This window comes from Orcinus orca, chromosome 3, assembly GCF_937001465.1.
Source record: "Orcinus orca chromosome 3, mOrcOrc1.1, whole genome shotgun sequence".
NCBI classification, from domain to species: Eukaryota; Metazoa; Chordata; class Mammalia; order Artiodactyla; family Delphinidae; genus Orcinus; species Orcinus orca.
The window spans coordinates 57,979,051-58,000,641 of NC_064561.1; the positions used below are offsets into that span (position 1 = coordinate 57,979,051).

Genomic DNA, 21,591 nt, shown 5'->3' on the forward strand with positions numbered 1-21,591 from the left:
AATGCTGCTCACACAGGAGCATATCAGAAGAACAGGCTTTAAAACATATTATATTGCTTTAGTGTAAGGAAGACTTTGCAGTGGTATGCAGTGACCAATGGCGTACCATAAGTGGGTTGTAGGGGTGCTGAGATGTTGATACTTTTGCCCCTTGGAGCAGCCAGCTGGGTCCTAACGTGGCCAGAGCTTCTGAGACAATTACCTCTAGTCATGAGTAGGCTTGTTCTTATATCCTGAGGATCTATAAAATGTTATCGTTTTCCACATGTGTTATGGTATAAAAGAGATTGGGAAACATTGGATAAGTGGGGTGTTATAATTTTTTGTTCAAGTGGAGACACTTTTGAGAATAAAAGGGGCTGTATTAATATTTTTTTAAACATCTTTATTGGAGTATAATTGCTTTACAATGGGAGCTGTATTAATAGTTACACCAGGACACCAGGCATATAGTGGGACTGTTCCAGGTAAACTGGGATGAATGGTGGAGTAGGCAGAATAATGGCCCCCAAAGCTGTCCAGGTCCTAATCCCCACAGCCTGTGAATATGTTACCTTAGATGGCCAAAGAGACTTTGAAGATGTGATTAAGTTAAAGATATTGACAAGAGGAGATTATACCGGATTATCCAAGTCGGGCCTAATGTAATCACAATGGTTCTTATAGGAGGGAAGCAGAAAGGTCAGAGAAGAGAAGATGCTCCTCTACTGGCTTTGGAGATGGAGCCACAAGCCAAGAGAGTGCGGGAGGCCTTTAGAAGCTGGAGAAGCAAAGAAGGGGATTCTCCCTAGAGCCTCCAGAAAAAAACACAGCCCTGCCAACATCTTGATTTTAGGACTTCTGACCTCCAGCACTGTAACACAACAAATTTCTCTTGTTTTATCCACAAAACGTGTGGTAATTTGCTAAAACCGCAATAGGAAACTAACACAAATACTCTTTATAATTTAAGAAGTTTATCTTTATGCTTATATAATTTTTAAAAGTACAAAGATAAGTAAAAAAGAACTAAAAGTGAAATAATTATATTGACAGGAGGAGTGGGGGAGATTGACAGGCATAAATTTTCATCTAACAGCATGTTGATTAGTTGAGAAATATCATTAAAGTGTATTATACAAAGAGATGGAGAACTGAAGAACTAAAACAAAAAACCAATTAAAAAAAAAAGGCTAGCCCCAGAAAGAGGAATGGAGAGGGTCAGATAAGGAGACTCTAGCTTTAATTATAAATCCTTTGATTAAAAAAATTAAGGGTTTAACTATGGACGTCTTTTTAAAAATGTGAATATTAATTTTTTTTTTTTTTTTTTTGGTTGCGTTGGGTCTTTGTTGCTGCGCACGGGCTCTCTCTAGTTGTGAGCGGGGGCTACTCTTTGTTGCGGTGCACAGACTTCTCCTTGTGGTGGCTTCTCTTGTTGCGGAGCATGGGCTCTCGGCATGCGGGCTTCAGTAGTTGTGGCTCGCGGGCTCTAGAGCGCAGGCTCAGTAGTTGTGGCGCACGGGCTTAGCTGCTCCGCGGCATGTGGGATCTTCCCAGACCAGGGCTCAAACCTGTATCCCCTGCATTGGCAGGTGGATTCTTAACCACTGCGCCACCAGGGAAGCCCCGTGAATATTAATTTTTAAAGTAGGAGTGTGTGGCGGGAAGCCTCCGAGAGCTTACTGGGCTCAGGTTCTCCAAAGCTCTAGCTTCCAATCTATCTGAAACCAACTTACGGCTTCCATCGTACCCACAGATCCTCCCCTAACCTCTTACTCAGCCAATAGCTTCCTTGATCTCAGTCTCGGCATAAGACAGCGCCAACTGGTAGGTCCTCCTGAAATAAGGCAGGAAAAGGCAGCATTGGGTGAGGAATATTCCCAGGATTGGAACCAAGCCCTCTAAGAGATCTGGAGCAAACCCACTAAGCCCCTGTAGGGCAGGCAGACCTTGGGGTTACCTCACAACGGTAACAAAGGACCTGGGAGAGCTTAGAAGAGAGAAGTGTCTCCTGTTGCCAAAAAAACACTGATGTAGGGGCCCAAAGGAAAGGGCTGAGGCTAGCTCTGCCATGTACTAGCAAGTCCCTTTCATCCGGGCTTCAGTTTCTCACCGATGAAATAGGGGAAGAAATTCATCTCCCAAATCTTTCAGCTCTGTGAGTCCTTCTGTTCCCTGCTTCAGCAACATCCCTCCCTCCAAAGAAGACTGGATAGGCCCTCAGTCAGCCACAGAATCATTATATATTACACTTTAGAGTTTCTTTGAGATGGTCTGCTGCAACCCATTCATTTTTTTTTTTTTTTTTCTTAGCCACACCACTTGGCTTGCGGGATCTTAGTTCCCCGACCGGGGATTGAACCCCAGGCCACGGCAGTGAAAGTCCTAACCACTGGACTGCCAGGGAAATCTCCTATACATTTTATATATGGGAAGTTGAACCTCAGAGAGACAAAGGTGTTTGGTCAGGGTCACACTTGGTAAGAAGTGTGAGAACCTTTGGGTTCTCTTCTGACCCCTCACTTAGACCCTAGGGTTCCGTGGTCATGATTTACCATATGAAGGTACAGAATAGTACCTGTTTAATATGCAAATAACTTGTGTCTGAGTTTTTAAAAATACAGTATAAGATGCCACTATGGAAAAAACATAACCATATAAAAGAAGATGAATGGTTATATTAGTTTCCTATTGCTGTGTAATAAATTACCACAAACTTCGTGGCTTAAAGTGACATACATTTATTGTCTCACAGTTTCTCTGGGTCAGAAGTTCAGGCATGGCTTAACTTGGTCCTAAGCTTATAGGGGCTCACAGGTTGCAACTACGTGTTGGCTGAGCTATAGTCTCATCTGGAGGCACAACTGGAAAATAATATTCCTCCAAGCTCCCTCAGGTTTCTGGCACAACTAATTCCTTTGCTGTTGTAGGACCGAGGGCCCCAGCTTCTTGCTGGCTGTCAGCTTCTCGCTGGCCCTCAGCTCCTAACCATATGGGCCTCCTAACATGACCACTTACTTCTTTAAAGCCAACTAACTTGGAAGTCTCTAGAGTCTGCTAGTAAACCAAGACCTTATATGACGATGTCATCATGAAAGTGACATTACATCATCTTTGCCACATTCTATTGGTTAGAAGCAAGCATAGGTCCCACCCACACTCAAGAGGAGGAGATAAACAAGGGCATGAATACCATAAATATCAAAGGAGGTGGAATCTTAGAGTCTATCACCACAGCGGTGAAAATAGTGTGTGTAAAAAGGACTGAGGACTTCCCTGGTGGTCCAGGGGTTAAGACTCTGCGCTTCCACTGCAGGGTGCGTAGGTTTGATCCCTGATCCCTGTTCGGGGAACTAAGATCCCACATGACGCGTGGCACGGCCAAAAGGAAAGGGGGGTGGGGACTGAAATGTCTACTCCTGTCAAGACAACTGAGAAGAGGGCTAAGTTTTAGCCATTGGATTTGGCAACAGGAACCATAGTTGCCACTGGCAAAAGCAGTTTCAGTTAAATAATAAGGATGAAAGTCGGCTGAGGTAGATTCACGAGAATGGAAAGTGAGAAATTGGAGAGAGTGAATAGAGACAACTCTTTTAAGGAGTTTTGCTATGAAAGGGAGCAGAGAGATGAGAGATTAAAGGTACTATGGTATGTTTATATGTTCATGGGAATGATGCCGTAGAAAGGGAAGGGCTGATGGTGCAAGAGAGAGGGAAGGATCATTGCAGGAGGAAGACTCTTGAGTAGGTGAAGGAAAGGGGATGAGATCCAGTGCTCAAGATAAAGGGACTTAGGACAGGATGAGGATGGCTCAGCCACTTTCATGGGAGAAAAAGCCTCGTATATGGATTCAGACACAGGTCAGTGGATAGATTTAGTGGCTGGAGGATAAGGAAGTTCTCTTCTGATTGCTTCTGTTTTCTCAGTGAAATGAGAACAATGCCATCGGCTGACAGTGAAAAGGGGAGAGTAATGGAGGTTTGAATAGAGAGAAGAGGTAGGAAATAGTCCTCTTGAAGAGTGAAAGAACCACATAAATAAGACAAAGAGTAGATTTTCCCTGGGGTGCTAGGACCCACCTGAGGTTTTCATAAATTTAAAATGTGACGGGTTGGCAAATCCGGCTGTTGTTCTCTAGCCACATTCAACCACTTGGGTGTAGTCTCAAAGTAGAGGCAAAGGTGCATCCGGTCAGTGTTGTGGCTTTGGAAGGTGGATACAATACAAGGAGAGGGACAAGAGAGATGAGAGTGTATGGCAGGGAGACTCCACAAATGACCAATCACTGGGTAAAAAGGGGAATGAAGCTATGAGGGGGCGAAGAGCAGTGGCTGGGTCTCAGAGCAGCATCAGTGGACAGGAGGCCCTGACGTGGTCAAAGATCTGGTAGGGTCTGCAAATTAGTGGATGTGAGATGGACCAGTAGGTGTTGGTGAGGCACCCAGAGAATGGGATGCTTGAAACAGAGACTTTGAAAGTAGTAAATTGTAAATCAACCATACTTCAATAAAACTTTTTTCAGAATAGTGGTGCAGGTTTTGATAATGACAAGGTCTGGGGTGTGATGGTGGGAGTCGGTGTGTGGAGGACAAACTGGAAGAAAAGGTGGTCAAGGACGTAAGAGGCTGGAGTACAGGTGATTCCTTTATGCGGTTGAACTAATCAAGAATGATCATAGGGAAATGGTGGAGGGAGAGAGAGAGGGCAAGAAAGGGAAAAAGAGAGAAAGAGGGTGTTAAGTGGAAGAGGGGGCGGCCCTGAGGGCTGTGCATGCCGCAACAAGTAGAGGTGCTGCGGACTGCTGCCACGTGTTCCAAGGGAGCTGTCTTAGAGAGGAGAGAGGAAAGCAACCCTCTCTTAGAGGCCTGCAGAGGAAGCAGTGACCTCAGGGGGAAGCCACATGTTGGTACAGCAGCAAGGCGAAGAGAACATTGCTGTGCAGGGGACTTCCCTCTTCCTCAGGAAAACCTTCCTGATCCCCTTTAAAAGAGTAACTGCTTTCGTTACCCACACTCAGGCTTGCTAAATTTTCCTTCAGAGCGCTTATCACAGTTGAAATTTTTTTAATTTATGTATGGGAAACCCTGATTGATATTCATGATTTCCAGCTAAGCTCATGGAAGGCAGGGACTGCACCCTGGCCCCGGTGGATCCCCAGCGCCCAGCGGAGTGGCCAGCATGGGGGTACTTCATCGGAAGGAGGAAGAGAAAGAACAGACTCGTAGAGCAACTGTGAGGCGTCTCCGTGTTGAGGGTAGGAGAAGCCCATCTATCCATCCATTCATGCTTTTGGCCGTTTGTTCTTCCCAAGGAGCAGAGCCTGCATCACAACAGGCGAGGTAGGCAGTGCAGTATTTAAGCTCCTGAGCCTTCTATGGCTCAAACAGCTGAGAGCTGGGCGTTGCAGCTCCTGCATGCCAAACCTGTGCTTGCTCAACCCCTGCCAAACCATGACCACTCCCAGCCCCTCACCCGCACGGTGCTTGAGCGCAAGAGTGAGGTGTCTGCCTGCCTGGGGCGGGAGGCACCTCCTTCAGCAGCCCAAGGAATGCTCCGGTGGCCCCCAGGGAGTGTCTAGCAGCATCTCCACCAGGTCTCCTCCTGCCCGGAGGAGGTCAGCGGGATCTCATAAGTCTCCTTACCTCCCCAACAGGAGCTCCTGGGCCTGAGATCTTGCACCTGGAGACTTTTATGGGAACTTTTCCCTTCTTCTTTCCAGTAACTCCAGGAGCTAAATCTTGACAGACAGGCAAAGAGAGGTTTAGAGAAGTTGTGTTGGTGGCAAAAAATAATGCTCCTTAAAGATAATTTTTAAATCCTAAGCATAACTCTTTAGGGGTCCATTTACTCAACATTACTGAGCACCTGGGCATCGTGGGGCTACAGCAGTGAGCACGTGACATCATTCACGTCCCTGCCTCTAAGGCTCTCGCAGCCCTGGGAGGAAGAGATGTGCACACAAAACTGAAATAACAGAGAGAATGACATGGGTGAAGTGCCTCAAACATAGTTGATACTCAGTAACTGATGGACAAATTAACTTTTGAAAAACCTGGATTTACATATCAATTAATTTCAATATATATTACCATGTATAACTGAATACGATTCAATTGGATAAATGTATCATCATTAATTTCCCTAGCATTATGACTTGACAAATAACTTGCTTATAATTTTACAAGTATAACTAAGGCTGTAATGAGTACCCTTGAGTTTACATACATGTTTGAACACTCCCTATTATATCCTATAGGTAAACTTCTAAATATAAAATTGTTAGTCAAAATGTGCTAATTTCCATCTAATACATATTTTCCACTGTCTGTTGGAAAGATTGTAACACACAAGGAAGAGGAAACCTTCAAGCATTTTATGGGAGGCGAGAGAACGTTGAACTAGATGGCTTCTAGGATGCTGGACAACCTGTAGTTAAGATCACAGAAAAACACACTCATTCCCATCCTGCTTTTGTGACTTCCATGTTAGCTGTGTGACCTTGGGCAAGCTGTCCCCATCTCTGAGCCATAGGTAAAATGGTGAGAATAAGTCCTATTGCTTAGAGTTGTTGAGAGGGTTAAAGGAGACAATGGGTATTAAGCACAATGTGGGTAGCGCTTATAACAGGGATTTCTCCCTCAGATTGTGGGCAGGGCTAAGTCTGGTTCTGGCATCCTGTGAATTTTCTGTCACAACTTTACCCATTTCATGGGGAGCTTTCTCCTCAAGAGCCCACAAGGCAGCAGAGGAAGGAAATGTTCTTTATCACTTATCCCCAGAAAACCCCCAAGTTAAGGTCAGGCCACCTGTCCTGGAACCCTGAGTACAATTAGGGCCAGACTTAGCATCAGTGCCAAGGGAACAAGAGAGAGTAGATCTGATAAGCCATGGGACACATCAAACTCACCTCTGCTTTGGCAAGTCAGGGCCTGGAGATGCAGCCAGGGAAGTGAGGGGTGAGCTGGGCCACCCCTTTCTCCTGCCAGCATCGCCACATGTCCCTCAGTAAAAACATCGGATTTCGAGTACTGCTTTTTCTGCCATGGAACAATGTGGAAAAGTCATAGAAATTGAGAGAATGAAACTACATTATAGGTTTTGCACATCCCTGCCTCCCATCAGTCAGGGTTAGGGTAGGAAACCGTATTTTACGCAGGAAAATACCAGAAATAGATTTCATAATGGGAATTAGGGGCTTACAGAGCCATTAGGAGGGTCGGAGGAGGGGGCTGTAGACTGGACTTACAGGAAGGATTCTCAGAACAATGCCTCTGAAGTGGCACCCTGGGAGTCACCACCTCCCCCATAATCAGGAAGGCAGGGAAGCAGGAGACCCCTGGAGCATGCCTCTAGACAACCTCGAGAACAAAGCCAGGATGACTCTATAGAAAAACGCGTCCTCTCTACAGCCTCCCCTGAAGCAGAAGACAGCCTGAAGCAGCAGATATCCTCCACCACCTTTTGACCTTCCTGTTTTATAGACAGAACTGTAGCTTCCAGGAGTATAGGAGATGTAACTAACTTCCCTTTCCAGCCTCTGCAATAGAGGAAGACACACCAAAAAGATGTGGGAATAGAAACTACCAGTCAACCCTGTCCTGCATACCTTGGTCTCTGCTTGAATACCCTTACTGACAGGGAGCTCACTACCTCAGCAGTCTTCTAGGGAGAATGTTGGCGAGATCTGAGGGCTTTTTTTTTTTTAAATTGAAGTATCATTGAATTACAATGTTGTGTTAATTACTGCTGTACAGCAAACTGACTCAGTTATACATATATATACCCATTCATTTTCATATTCTTTTCCATTATGGTTTATCACAGGATATTGAATATAGTTCTCTGTGCCATACAGTAGGACCTTGTTGTTTATCCATTCTATATATAATAGTTTGCATCTGCTAATCCCAAACTCCCAATCCAGCCCTCTCCCACTGCCCCCGCCCTTGGCAACCACAAGTCTATTCTCTATGTCCCTGAGGGCTTTCTTAGATTAGTAGGAGAGCTGCTGCACCATACCTGCTGTTGACCTTCACCCCACCTGGATGCACAGCACTTTGTGCTCCCTTATCTTAATGACAGCCCTTCAAGGAGGGGCAGGGCATGAGTCTGGCTGTCCTAATTTCCACAGAGTCCTTTCAAGCGCTTCTCCAAGACATAGTTTCCTGGGCCCTGACGTCTTAACTCTCACCTTCAGACAGGTTCCAGTCGTACAAAATCTTTGATAAAGTGAGGAATAGGAACCGAGTCCAGGAGTGCAGCCCCACAAGGAGCTGCCACTTGCACTCTTCAGAGACCGATCCAGGGTGAGAAGTGTGGCACCCAGCGCTTGCTGGGATAGACAGAAACAGTCCCTCTCACCCTCGGCTTGTGGAAAGCAAATGAGTGGTACCCCTTGGAGGATAATTTGTTACTGTGAAAACTTTAAAAGTACATGCCCTTGACCTACTAAACCCACTTCTGAGAATGTATCTAACAGGCAAATTCTCATATATGTAGGAAGTCATATGTGCATAATTACCCGTTTCAGCTCAGGAAAGAGCCAAAATACTCACCAGTAGGGGACTGGTTAAATAACCCATGATGCAGCCTCTAACAAAATACTACACAGTTGTAAAAACAATGAAGAATGAGCCACATCTGTTACACACTGATGGGCACAATCTTGTTCTTTAAAAAAGTAAAGGTAGAAGTGAATTTAATACTGTATAAAGGGGTATAAGCGTATGTGGCCCTCCTAAAAGAAACCTGCCCAAGTACAGTCACCCCTTCCCTGGCTCTTTTGAGTCTCAGTTTTCTCACCTATAAAAATGGGTATTGTGGGACTTCCCTGGCAGTCCAGTGGTTAAGACTCCGCGCTTCCACTGCAGGGAGCACGGGTTTGATCCCTGGTTGTGAAACCGTGCACCGCTGATTGGGACTTGAACCCACGTGCTGGGACTCAAACCCAACCTAAACCCAGACTGGGACTTGAACCCAGTCTTTTAATTAGAGTCACTCACCTGTGTCTGGACTTAACTGAGGCTCGGGTTCTTTGTGTGTCAGCGCAGAAGGAATTCAGAGAGGCAAAGTGATAGGCAAGAAGTAGATTTATTAATATAGGATGCTTGTGAGGGATACAAGCTGGCAGGTGAGGGGGCTCTGCCCCAAGGATTAAGCAGGCTACATTTTTATAGTCAAAGGAAAGTGGGGGAGGGGGAAAAGACCGCCTTCCTCACTCTTCGAGTAGACATCAGGCTTACATCACTGGCTCCTCCTTTGTATCAGGCAGGAGACTGTTTGACCCTATGAGGTCACACTAGCACGTCATAGCGCTTACTCAAATCTGCAGCAGGGTGGTAACATATACTAAAATATGTTGAATAGTCTCAGGTTTCTGTATAATGAGGGTCTCCTACTTTGGGATGTCACCTTTCCCTTAAATTCCGGTCCTTGGTCCTAAGGATCCCTGTCTTGCTGAACTCCACCAGCAGAATGCAGCCCTCATTTTTTTCTTTCACTTAATAACCTGGGCATATCTCATGCTTTTATTTATGGCTTTATAGTTAAACAAGGCTGCTTCGTTCCACGACGTTCCTGATAGTTCTTGAGCGATCATTAACTTACAGTGGTCTCCCAAAGTTCCCTAGGTTTCCCTCTCTATCTGTAATCCCCTGCTGGGACTTCTACAACTACCTGTGATGGATAGAGTAAGATAGAGTACTATCCTACTCTATCCCTATCAGTAGAGGAGCTAAGATCCCACGTGCTGTGCTCGGTGTGGCCAAAAAAATAAAGGGGGTGGGGTGGGGTGGGGATTAACAGCCTACTTATTGGAAAGATTAAGTAATGTATGCAAAGTTATTTTGTAAATGTTAGAGTACTTGACACTTAAATGGTTGGTTTCCACTATTACTTTTTTTTTTTTTTTTTTTTTTTGCTGTACGCAGGCCTCTCACTGTTGTGGCCTCTCCCGTTGCGGAGCACAGGCTCCGGACGCGCAGGCTCAGCGGCCATGGCTCACGGGCCCAGCCGCTCCGTGGCATGTGGGATCTTCCCTGACCGGGGCACGAACCCGTGTCCCCTGCATCAGCAGGCGGACTCTCAACCACTGCTCCACCAGGGAAGCCCCACTATTACTTTTAACATAATTATTGGTTAACGATTCTTAGGAGTCTCCCTAGGCCATGGGTCTTCTTAGGAATTTGATAAACGTCATGAAATTGTAGGCAAAGTTTAATGATTAATGTTTGCTTTTTCTCTGAGAGGATCAATTCTTTATCTCAAGGAAAAAGAAATTTGTGATTCACAAAAAGAAGAAAAGTTGTAAATTTTCTGAACAGTCTAGTGGAGTGATAACCCTTTAATTTTTCCCTTGTTTTATAAGTCCATATTATCTTCCCCTAAATGCATTTTTATCTCCAGAGTTCAGCCCCTAGAGTCCTCTGCCTTTCCTTCACCAGTGATGTTGAAACCTCCACACCCTCCATCCTCTGAAGTTTGCTGTGCCCTCGGGGCTCTGCCATTGTTCTCTGTGATGTTAGAGGTAACTGGGAGAGTGTCCAAGGTCAGACCCCTTTCCTGTCTAACATAAAGTGCTTTTATTTTATATTCTCTGTTCTCCTCTCCCAGGCCACAGAACCTAGAGGCTCTTCCTGCAGAGTGGTGGAGAGGGAGGGCAGAGGAGTCTACCTTCTTCGAATCCTGATGCCACCACTGATCAGCGTTGTGGCATTGGTCAATTTCCCTAAGCCTCAGTTGCCCCATCTGTAAAACAGGGCTAATAGTAGAGAGTTGTTCTCTAGATTAAATGAGACAATAATACTTAGTAAATGGTTAGTCTAATTAATTACCCTTATCAATGGTTACTCTAATTAATTACCCTTATCTTAGGAAATGTTCAAAAAGTTCTGCTCCCAGGAAATAATGCATAAAGCCTTAAGAAATAAGAGACCCTTGAGAATTGCAAGCCCACTTTACACAAAGAGAAAATGGACCTAGAGAGCGGAAGGGACTTGTCCCAGGTGGCACAGCAAACCAGAGGCAATACCAGGGTGAAAACTGGGCACTGAGCTCCCAGCACAGGGAGCTTCTGTGCCTCACACGCCCCACTGCATGGGGGAGACGGGCAGTTACAAATTCTTTTTTTTTAAAACAATGGTTAGCATCTTTTTATTTGCAGGTATCAGGAGCACAAATATATATAGCCAGCTAGTATACTACTAGTCTCTAGTGTGTTGATGGAGCCCCTGATAGGAGGGCTTGGTGCCCTTTCTTTATCCTGTTTCTCTTTTCCTTTTGGCTACTTACTGCTCCAGCCTACTCTCTGTAGTACCTTGTTGTCTGTCCATGTGAGACTAGTCATATACTTACATCATTAATATCAAACTAGAGTTCTTAGTACCCCTGTCTACATGTCTTAAATATTTGGAGGTTTTGGGGTTTTCTTTAATAGACTTTGTTTCTTTTTTATTTATTTATTTATTTTATTTATTTATTTTTGCCGGAACTGGGTCTTCGTTGCTGCACACAGGCTTTCTCTAGTTGTGGCGAGCGGGGGCTACTCTTTATTGTGGTGCGCAGGCTTCTCATTGTGGCGGCTTCTCTTGTTGCAGAGCCCAGGTTCTAGGCACGCAGGCTTCAGTAGTTGTGGCACGCGGGCTCAGCAGTTGTGGCTCCCGGGCTCTAGAGCGCAGGCTCAGTAGTTGTGGATCACGGGCTTAGTTGCTCCGCGGCATATGGGATCTTCCCGGACCAGGGCTCGAACCCGTGTCCCCTGCATTGGCAGGCGGATTCTTAACCACTGCGCCACCAGGGAAGCCCTCCATGTCTTTTTATGGCTTGATAGCTGATTTTTTTTTTTTTTTTTTAACTGCTGAATAATACTGCACTGTCTGAATATACCACAGTTTATCTGTCCACCTACTGGAGGACGTCGTGGTTGCTTCTAAGTTTTGGCATTTATGAATAAACCTGCTATAAACATTCGTGTAAGGTCTTGTTGCCAACAGTTTTCAGTTCATTTGAGAAGATACCAAGGAATGCAATTGCCGAATCATACGGTAAGGATCCGTTTAGTATTGTGAGAAACCACCAAACAGTTTTCCGAAGTGGCTGTTTCATACCATTGTGCATTCCCACCAGCAGTGTGAGTGTTCCCGTCACTCCACATTCTCACCAGCATTTTATGTTGTCAGTGTTGTGGATTTCGGCCGTTCTAATAGGTGTGTAGTGATATCTCCATGTTGTTGTAACTTGCATTTCCCTGATGACATATGAAGTGAAGCATCTTTATGCTTTTTTTGCTTTCTGTACACTTCTTTTGATGAAAGGTCTGTTCAGGTCTTTTGCCCATTTTTTAATCAGGTTGTTCATTTTCTTATTGTTGAGTTTTAAGAGAGATAACAGTCCTGTTTCAGATATGCTTTTGCGAGTATTTTCTCTTAGTCTATGGCTTGTCTTCTCATTGTCTTCACAAATCCATTTTTGTCCTGTTTTTCATCCTAACATACCTACTCAACTCCCTTCCTTCTGCCCACATCGTCATCTCCATCTCAGTCCTGTCAGACTGTAGGTGATAGGCTGTGGCCTTGCACCACAAGGGTGTCCTAATGAACTGTGCCTACCGCTTTTGCTGCTGGTGAGAGCCTCCAAGCCATCTCACAAAGAAGACTTCCTTTGCTTTAGTTCTAGCCCCAGGTTCTGCTGGTTCTCCTGCCATCTCTTTATACACATACCAGAACAAGGCCTCTTGACTGTGCTCCATCAGCCAAGAGTTTGTTCCATCACAAAAGTAGTGTCCTTTTTTCACTTTCAACACACACAGTTTTATTTAATTTATTTATTTTTTAAATATTTATTTGGCTGCATCGGGTCTTACTTGCGGCAAGAGGGCTCTTCGTTGTGGCGTGCGGGCCTCTCTCTAGTTGTGGCGCATGGGCTCCAGAGCACGTGGGCTTAGTTGCCCCACAGTATGTGGGATCTTAGTTCCCTGATCAGGGATCGAACCCACTTCCCCGGCATTGGAAGGCGAATTTTTAACCACTGGACGACCAGGGAAGTCCCAACACACACAATTTTAAAAATAATATTGAATATGTGTTTAAAACTCTACAGGATTTTAAAAAATAACCTATTTAATATATATGTATATAAATTATTTATACATAATATTTATAAATATATTAAAAAGGCCTGGACTTAATCACACTACACTGTTAAAAGTAGTTACTTTTGAGGAAAGAAGTGGGAAGGAGAATTAGATTGGGATGAAGTGGGGAGAGGGGTATGAATACAGATGTTTCTTTTTTACGTATATACTTCTGTACCATTTGACCGTTGTATAATAATCATTCATCACCACTATATTTTTTAACTAAATGGGAAAAAAGTCACATTACTTCTCATTTCCTTGAAATTCTGATGTGCCTGTGGGAGTATGAACCCCTGCACTCCTGGTAAAAACTGTTGTAGTAAGGGGTAGCGTGTATGATAATCTTCATTGCTAGCACAAAGACCAGCAATTTTTGTGGTGTCTGGGAAGCAGCAGGGTGTAATAGGAAAATTACTGTTGTGGAGCCAGGAGACGTGAGGTCAGGTCTTGAATCAGCCGTGTGATCTAGGGGGTGCTCTGCAAACATCTTTACTCACCCTTACTGACTCTGTTAATTGTGGACCAGCCTACACAGAAAGAGCCAAGGGCCAAGGCAGGATAGGACCAAAGCGTAGGATGTGGGCGATGGAGGCCCTTCAGCTCCACTGGCTTCAGCAGCCAGGACCAAGAAGCTAGAAGTTGCAGGTAAGCACAAAAGGCAGAGGGGCCAGGCTAAGGAGGCCCAAGGGCAGTATAAGATGGCTCATGACCCTGAACAGCATGCAGTGACTCAAAGTCAGACGGATCCTGTGTGTACTTCCTAGAAGATCAGTGCATCCACTGAGAAACCAGCATCTCGTTCACTCATTAGTTCATTCATCCATTTACTGAACAAGTGTCAATCGAGTACTCACTATAGATCAGGCACCATGCTAGCTGTTAGGGAGATAAGGATAAATGAAACAGGTATGATCCCTACCTTGATGGAGTTTCATGACCTAGCGGCAGAGACAGAAAATAAATAAGAAAAGAAGTAAATGTATAATCATGAATTAGGATAAGAGCTACAGGGGGATGGGGAAAACCTGTCTAAGGACGTGAAGTTTAAGCCAAGATATGAAGGACAAGAGCTGACCAAATGAAGAGGCGTGGGAATGGTATCAGCAAAAGGCCATGGAGTGGGAAGAGCTGAGAGTCCTCCAGAAGCTGGTGATGCATCTGAGTGAGGAGGAAGAGATGTAGAAGGAAAGAAGGGAAAGGGAGGCCGGAGCCGATCATTGCTAGAATGTTATTCCAAGAGTAGAGGAAAGCTCTATAAGGGTCGTAAGCAGAGGAAGGGCATGACATAATCAATAATTTTATTTTTTCGGTACGCGGGCCTCTCACTGTTGTGGCCTCTCCCGTTGCGGAGCACAGGCTCCAGACGCACAGGCTCAGCGGCCATGACTCACGGGCCCAGCCGCTCCGCAGCATGTGGGATCTTCCCGGACCGGGACATGAACCCACGTCCCCTGCATCGGCAGGCGGACTCTCAACCACTGTGCCACCAGGGAAGCCCCCATAATCAATAATTTTTAAAAGATATCTATAGCTGCTGCATGGATCATAGATGGGCGAGCCAAAAGAAACAGATTCATTCCATGCGGCAAGAGATGGCCTCACACTGAGCAGAGTGTTCAGTGTCCAAGTCAAGTCATAATTTTCAGGGGTCAGAGCCTTCCTTCTCCAAGCAGATGAGACTGGGCAGCAGATAATGGGATAGGGAGGCCAAGGCAGGCCCTCGGCTCCATAACTACCTGGACACAGAGGTTTTGCCTGGGAACATACCTGGACACATGTAAAAAGAGCCTGCCAGGGCATCCCTGCCTCTTCTTGAGCAGCAAGAGGTCTGAGGCTGCCACAAGGCTTCCTACCTAAGGCTGTGGGTAGCACCCAGGCAAGACAGGTGAGGCAGAGGGTAATAACTCCAGCACAGTGGGTAGCCCCATTTTCTCTCTGCCTCTCTTCTTTTTATAACCAATAATCTTCTCCTCCCAACACCCACATGCAATCATGTTCTTCCTCCTGCTTGTGGACTAGCCGGGATTCTTCTTTGTGTTCCTCATGTTTGTGGTAGATAACTGTAAACAGGTAGGGCAAAGCCCTGGAGCAGAATTGCAAGATGGCAGGAGATATGCCAGCTTGAGCTTCCAGCAGCTCCCGCCCAATCAACCAAGTTAGTGAAAGCCTAAACAATTGAGCCTTTGCTTTTGAAAGCCTAAACAATTCAGTCCTTATCTCAAAGCAGCAACAGATAAAACCGGAGCATACCTTTTCTACTTGAGAATCTTCAAGGTCTCCCTACTGCACAGGATGTATTCTAATCTGGCTCATAAGGCTTTGGGCGACCTGGCCCCCACCTAGCAGCCAGCCTGATTTTCCACTTCTCTTCTGTATGTGTCCTATGCTCCAAAACGTGAGTTCTCTAGTGCTCCCACATATATCTCCTCTTTCCCACCACTGCGCCTTTACTTCTGCTGTTCTTCTCACACGCAGTGTCCTTCCTCCTCCACTCTCTCTCCAAATATCTAAACCAGGGGTCCCCAACCCCCGGGCCACGGACAGGTACCGGTCCATGGCCTGTTAGGAACCAGGCCACACAGCAGGAGGTGAGTGGTGGGTGAGCGAGCGAAGCTTCTTCTGTATTTACAGCTGCTCCCCATCACTCGCATTACCACCTGAGCTCCGCCTCCTATCAGATCAATGGCAGCATTAGATTCTCATAGCAGCGCGAACCCTGCTGTGAACTGTGCATGTGAGGGGTCTAGGTTGCGCGCTCCATATGAGAATCTAATGCCTGATGATCTTCAGTGGAGCTGAGGTGGTGATGCTAGCGCTGGCAGCGGCTGCAAATACAGATTATCATTAGCAGAGAGGTTCGGCTGCATAGAGACCATAGTAAATCAATTGCTTGCAGACTCATATCAAAACCCTATCGGTGAGTGGCAAGTGACAATTAAGCTGCATCTGGTGGCAAGTGAGTTGATGTACTTCAGTTGTACAGCTGCATCTGATGGCAGGCTTTAAGTCAGAATCTGACACTTATTTTAGCTCGGGTGTGGCCTGCCCATTATTTTCTTTACCACTTCCATCCACGCCTCTTTCCCACACTGCACACTTGTCTCAGTCACAGTTTTGGTAAGTCCACAAGCTAACCCTAGCCAAAATGAGTGAAAAACAAATGTCGCTGGGGAGCTTCTTTGAAAAGGGGGAAAGACCCAATGATGAGACAGCAGAAGACTCTAAGACCTCCAACAAAAAGAAAGCTGCATTTAAAAGAAAATACCAAGAGTCCTACTTAAATTACAGGTTCACTGCAACAGGTGATTCACATTCTCCAAGACCGCTTTGTATAATTATGTGGTGACTGGCTATCCAACAAAGCCATGAAACCTTCAAAACTGCTTCACCACATGGAGACCAAGCACCCTGCATTAAAAGACAAGTCTTCGGAGTTTTTCAAAAGAAAAATACGTGAACACGAAGAACAGAAGCAATTATTGAAGACCACCACTTCATCAAATGTGTCTGCACTGAGAGCATCATTCTTAGTGGCTAACCGCATTGCTAAAGCTAAGAAGCCCTTTACTGTTGGTGAAGAGTTGATCCTGCCGTCTGCTAAGGACATCTGTCGTGAAAATTTAGGAGAGGCTGCAGTTCAAAAGGTGGCACGTGTTCCTCTTTCGGCTAGCACCATAACTAGACGATGAAATAGCAGAGGATACTGAGACACAATTGTTAGAGAGGATTAATGAGTCACCATGGTATGCAACCCAGGTTGACGAGTCTACCGATGTTGACAACAAGACAACAATGCTTGTTTTTGTGCAATATATTTTTCAGGAGGATGTTCATGAGGATATGTTATGTGCACTTTTGTTGCCAGTCAACACCGCAGCTGCAAAACTATTCGAGTCTTTGAATGAGTACATGTCAGGAAAACTGAATTGGTCATTTTGTGTCGGTACATGCACGGATGCAGCAGCTGCCATGACTGGATGGCTTTCTGGCTTCACTACTTGGGTCAAAGAGGTCGCTTCTGAATTGAGTCTATGCACTGTGTCATCCATAGAGAAGTGCTGGCTAGCCAAAAAATGTCACCTGAACTTAACAATGTTTTGGAGGAAGTGATTAAAATTATCAGTCACGTTAAAGTACATGCCCTTAACTCACATCTGTTCGCGCAGCTCTGTGAGGAGATGGACACAGAGCGCACACACACACACTCGTCTTCTCTTATACACAGAAGTGAGATGGCTTCTGAAGGTAGATCTCTGCCTAGAATTTTTGAGTTACAAGAGCTGCTCCAGAGATTTCTTTTAGAAAAACAGTCACCACTGGCAGCACATTTCGGTGACACAGAATGGGTCACAAAACTTCCTTACTGGTGTGACATATTCAACCTGCTCGACGAGCTCAATCTGTCACTTCAGGGGAGAACGACAACTGTGCTGAAGTCGGCAGATAAAGTGGCTGCATTCAAAGCCAAACTGGAATTGGGGGTCGGGGGTGACAAGTGAACGTTGGGATTTTTGACATGTTTCAAACATTAGCAGAGATTTTGAAAGAGGCTGAGCCAGGGCCTTCTTTCTCCCAGCTGGTGCATGATCACCTATCTCAGCTTTCAGAAGAGTTTAAGCATAATTTCCCAACCACAAAAGACCCCCGAAATGGGAAGGAAGGCATCTGAGACCCATTTGTGAATAAGCCAGGTGAATCAACTTTGTCCGTGCTAGAAGAGGATCAACTGCTTGAGATCACAAATGACGGTAGCCTTAAAAGCATGTTTGAGACAACTTCAAATCTCCATACATTCTGTATTAAGGTCAAGGCGGAATATCTTGAGATTGCCACAAAAGCACTGAAAAGCCTGCTTCCATTTCCAACATCCTGTCTTTGTGAAGCAGAGTTTTCTGCAGTGACAGCAACCAAAACGAGATCATGGAGTAGACTACACATAAGCAACACACTTCGGGTGCCGCTGTCTCCCATCACCCCCAGATGGGACCATCTAGTTGCAGGAAAACAAGCTCAGGGCTCCCACTGGTTCTGCATTATGGTGAGTTGTATAATTATTTCGTTATATATTACAATGTAATAATAACAGAAACAAAGTGCACACTAAATGTAATGCGCTTGAATCATCCCGAAACCGTCCCCCCCACCGACCTGCTCCGTGGAAAAATTGTCTTCCACGAAATCAGTCCCTGGTGCCAAAAACGTTGGGGGACCGCTGGTCTAAATTACACCCGTTCTACATGCCCACCTCCTCTGGGTATTGTTCCCTGATCCACACAGCAGAATCGCCACCTTATTTTTCCCTTCTCAATTCAACTCTATTAAAAAAAAAAAAAGAGGTAGATTTATTTTTTCCTTTTATTTATTTAAAATTTTTTTTTAGTTTATTGAGGTAACATTGATTTATAACATTATATAAATTTCATGTGTAGGACATTATATTTCGACTTCTCACCACCAAAAGTTTAGTTTCCATTAATCACCTGTTGATTTAAAAAATATTCACAACCTGAAAGTTGAGAGTTATGTTTTATGCAGTGGGAATTTTTAGGACTCAAGCCCAGGAGGCAGCACCTCAAGTAACCCTAAGAGAACTGCTTCAAGGAGGTGAGGGGGGGAGCCAGGTTATATAGAAGTTTTGCAACAAAGGGCAGGTAGTCGGGAACATCAAAAGATTATTGTTAATTAAAGAAAACCAGATACCCCAAGTTAAGGAATTTAGCACTTTTCTGTGTATGGGAAGATGCAAGAGTCTCAGCTCACTGAACTCATTCCTTTGATATGCATCTCAGCTATCTAGGGACAGTATTCTATATTTTCATATTCTTAGTTTCCTCAAGGTTCACAGTAGGGAGTGGCTGCAATCTGATGGCTGCCTGATAGCAGGTATTCTTTCCTTCCTGAGTTTCCTCAGGGCTCACCGGCTCACATTGGAGGGCTGCAATCACTGATGAGTGTGACATCCTTTGTTTAAATATTCCATTTATCAGTCCCTCCTTTTGGTCAGAAATTTGATCAATGTTTGGGAGACATTTCATGACCAAATTTTGTCCCACAGCGCTGGGAGGCTCATCCCAGACCAGGAGAAAATTCTTGTTGCTATGCCATTCCAGGTGTAATTTTTGGATTAGGCCCTGTTGGTAATTAAAGATTCTCTGGATCCTCTGTCTTACTAGTCTACTATGATCTAGGAAATATTTTTCCTTATCGTTTCTTCCCATACCTAGAATCACACTATTACAATTATTTTATAAGAGTCATAAATGTGATTTATTTTTTCAGGATGTTTAGCCATCATCAAATTTGTTGGAGGCCTGGTTACCCACTAAGTACTGTAAGAGACAACAATCTTATAAGATAGACAGGATATAAGTAATGCAGCTAGTAGTATTGACAAAGTCATAGTGCAGCAGGGAGACACAAATCATCAACAATTCGGAAATAAGGAACAAATTAAAACAAGGATTAGTATAACTAGTTGTAATAAACCATCCAGTCCATAGGAGAGCCAGCTGGAGAGGCCAAATTATGGGCAGGATCAGGTACAGAGAAAAAGATAAATGTTTTATCTTTGTTTACAAGGGTATACTTTATCAAGTTGTATGTCATAGCATAAGAGAAAAGTTTTTTCTGAAAAACAAAGATTAAAGCTAGTATACTTCCCGAAGTCATAAAAGTTATAAATCATATTCATCAGTTCATTCAGTCCCATGTAATTGATTCCTGTTGATCTGGATGAAGTAATCAGGTTTTCCGTCATTTGTTACACAGTAAAGGCCATCAGAAACTTATGTTTGTTAGAAAAAAGTTCTTTTTATGAGTCTTGAAAATCTTCATTTTGTAAAAGCATCAGGACAAAACTTAAAATAACGTGGTTAAAGATTTGAGTACAAGGCAATTAGTAGGAAACGTGGATATTTCTGTGACATATAACATTTTAGAATAACCGGAATTATGACTGATAACGTTATATCAGGGCATACCAATGTTAGGAATTCCATATAAATTTTGGAATATCTATATTAATGACATTTATCCATACACTATAACCTAATTTTCATCTCCAGTCACTTGACATTGTTTCTGAAGTAATTAAACATACGAAATAAACTTAGTTTAACATTCCTCTCTAAGATGTCTGACATGTTCCTTCAAAGCATCCCAGAGTCAGCTGGAGGCTAAAAGAGCTTTAATTGGATTTTAATATTTGGGAAGTTTGTTAAAAATATCAAAACATTTTAAAATATAACAGGTCACTGTGAAACGATATTTATTCATTTAACCAAAGTCACAAAAAGATTACTTAAGGGCACAGAGACTCACACAATCTGTTATCAAAAAGGAGCACTCTGAGAAACTTTGTTCAAATTCCAGTCTTGTACCGGCTTATTTAACAACAAAATCTATTTACTTAATTAACTTCAATCTAAATTTAGTTAATCCTGACCATGTATAAAACTTTTTCCCCCCCTCAGGGTTTTCTTCCACAACCTTTCATCACTTCTGGCTTTATATCAGCCTGTCCCTTATTTTTTTATCCAAATAAACCAACCAGCCCTAAGACATACTTGTTTTCTTTTCCCTCAATAAAATGTAATTCCATTCCTCAAACCTTCTTTACTGAAAACGCACATTCTACTTTCCTACTGTACACTGAAATGTTTCCGTATTATTCCTGTTAGCTTTAATTACATGTTTAAATTGGAATCCTCAACTCTTAAAAACCTTAATTTCTAGTGAAAGTTAAGAAGTAAGCAATTATGAACTGTCTTTCACATTAACATTCTGTAAATTGGTGGACATAAATACCAGTGATGATTTCTAAAAACATTTGTTTTCTTATAGAGGACATCTCAGGGTGGCACCAAACATTTTCATTAATAGTCCTAAATACCTTTAGTTTCTCTATTTAGCAATTGATGTCTCAGTATCTTATTTTTTTGGAAATTATCTAGCTATTTAATAAACTTCCATCACTTAAATTAGCAGAACTCTAGAACTTTAAGGTATCAAGTATCTGTAAAGATCATTTTAACTAGACATTTCTAAAATATAATTAATTTTAAAGAGTTTACCCAAAAGTTCTTATCTCATTTACATTTACTTTAAAGTTTCATCATATCAAGTTATTTCCTTGCAACAGGTATAATAAGGTCTTATTTGACTTCTATTAAACCTGGGTAATAAAGCATTATACTTAATGTTGATGACTAAGGATATGTCTATTAATTAGATCAACAAACAAACTTTAATACCAGATATCAACTTCATATTGAATATTTCCCAGTTCATGTGAACCTGAAAGTCATTTTGGCCGGTTTCTTTATTTGTAATCACGTTCTTTTAAAATTAAATAGAGCTCTTTATAAATTCAATTTTGATAATATTTTCCAGAGGTAGAGATATTTCATATATATAATGTGTACATAGACATAAACAGGCAAAACTAGAGAGCTCATGGCTTCACTTTAAAAAAAAAG

At 43.6% G+C, this 21,591-nt stretch overlaps 1 protein-coding gene across 3 annotated transcripts in view; it reads left to right on the forward strand.

Annotated features, from left to right (window-relative positions):
- LOC101287496 (proton-coupled amino acid transporter 3) overlaps positions 1-21,591 on the forward strand; it is a 131,039-nt gene that overhangs the window by 8,490 nt on the left and 100,958 nt on the right. For all 3 annotated transcript variants that reach the window (XM_049707798.1, XM_049707797.1, XM_049707796.1), the window contains exons 3-5: positions 667-855; positions 5,091-5,236; positions 10,425-10,528. The gene's annotated coding sequence lies outside the window, so the exon portion shown is untranslated. The remainder of the gene's footprint in view (positions 1-666; positions 856-5,090; positions 5,237-10,424; positions 10,529-21,591) is intronic.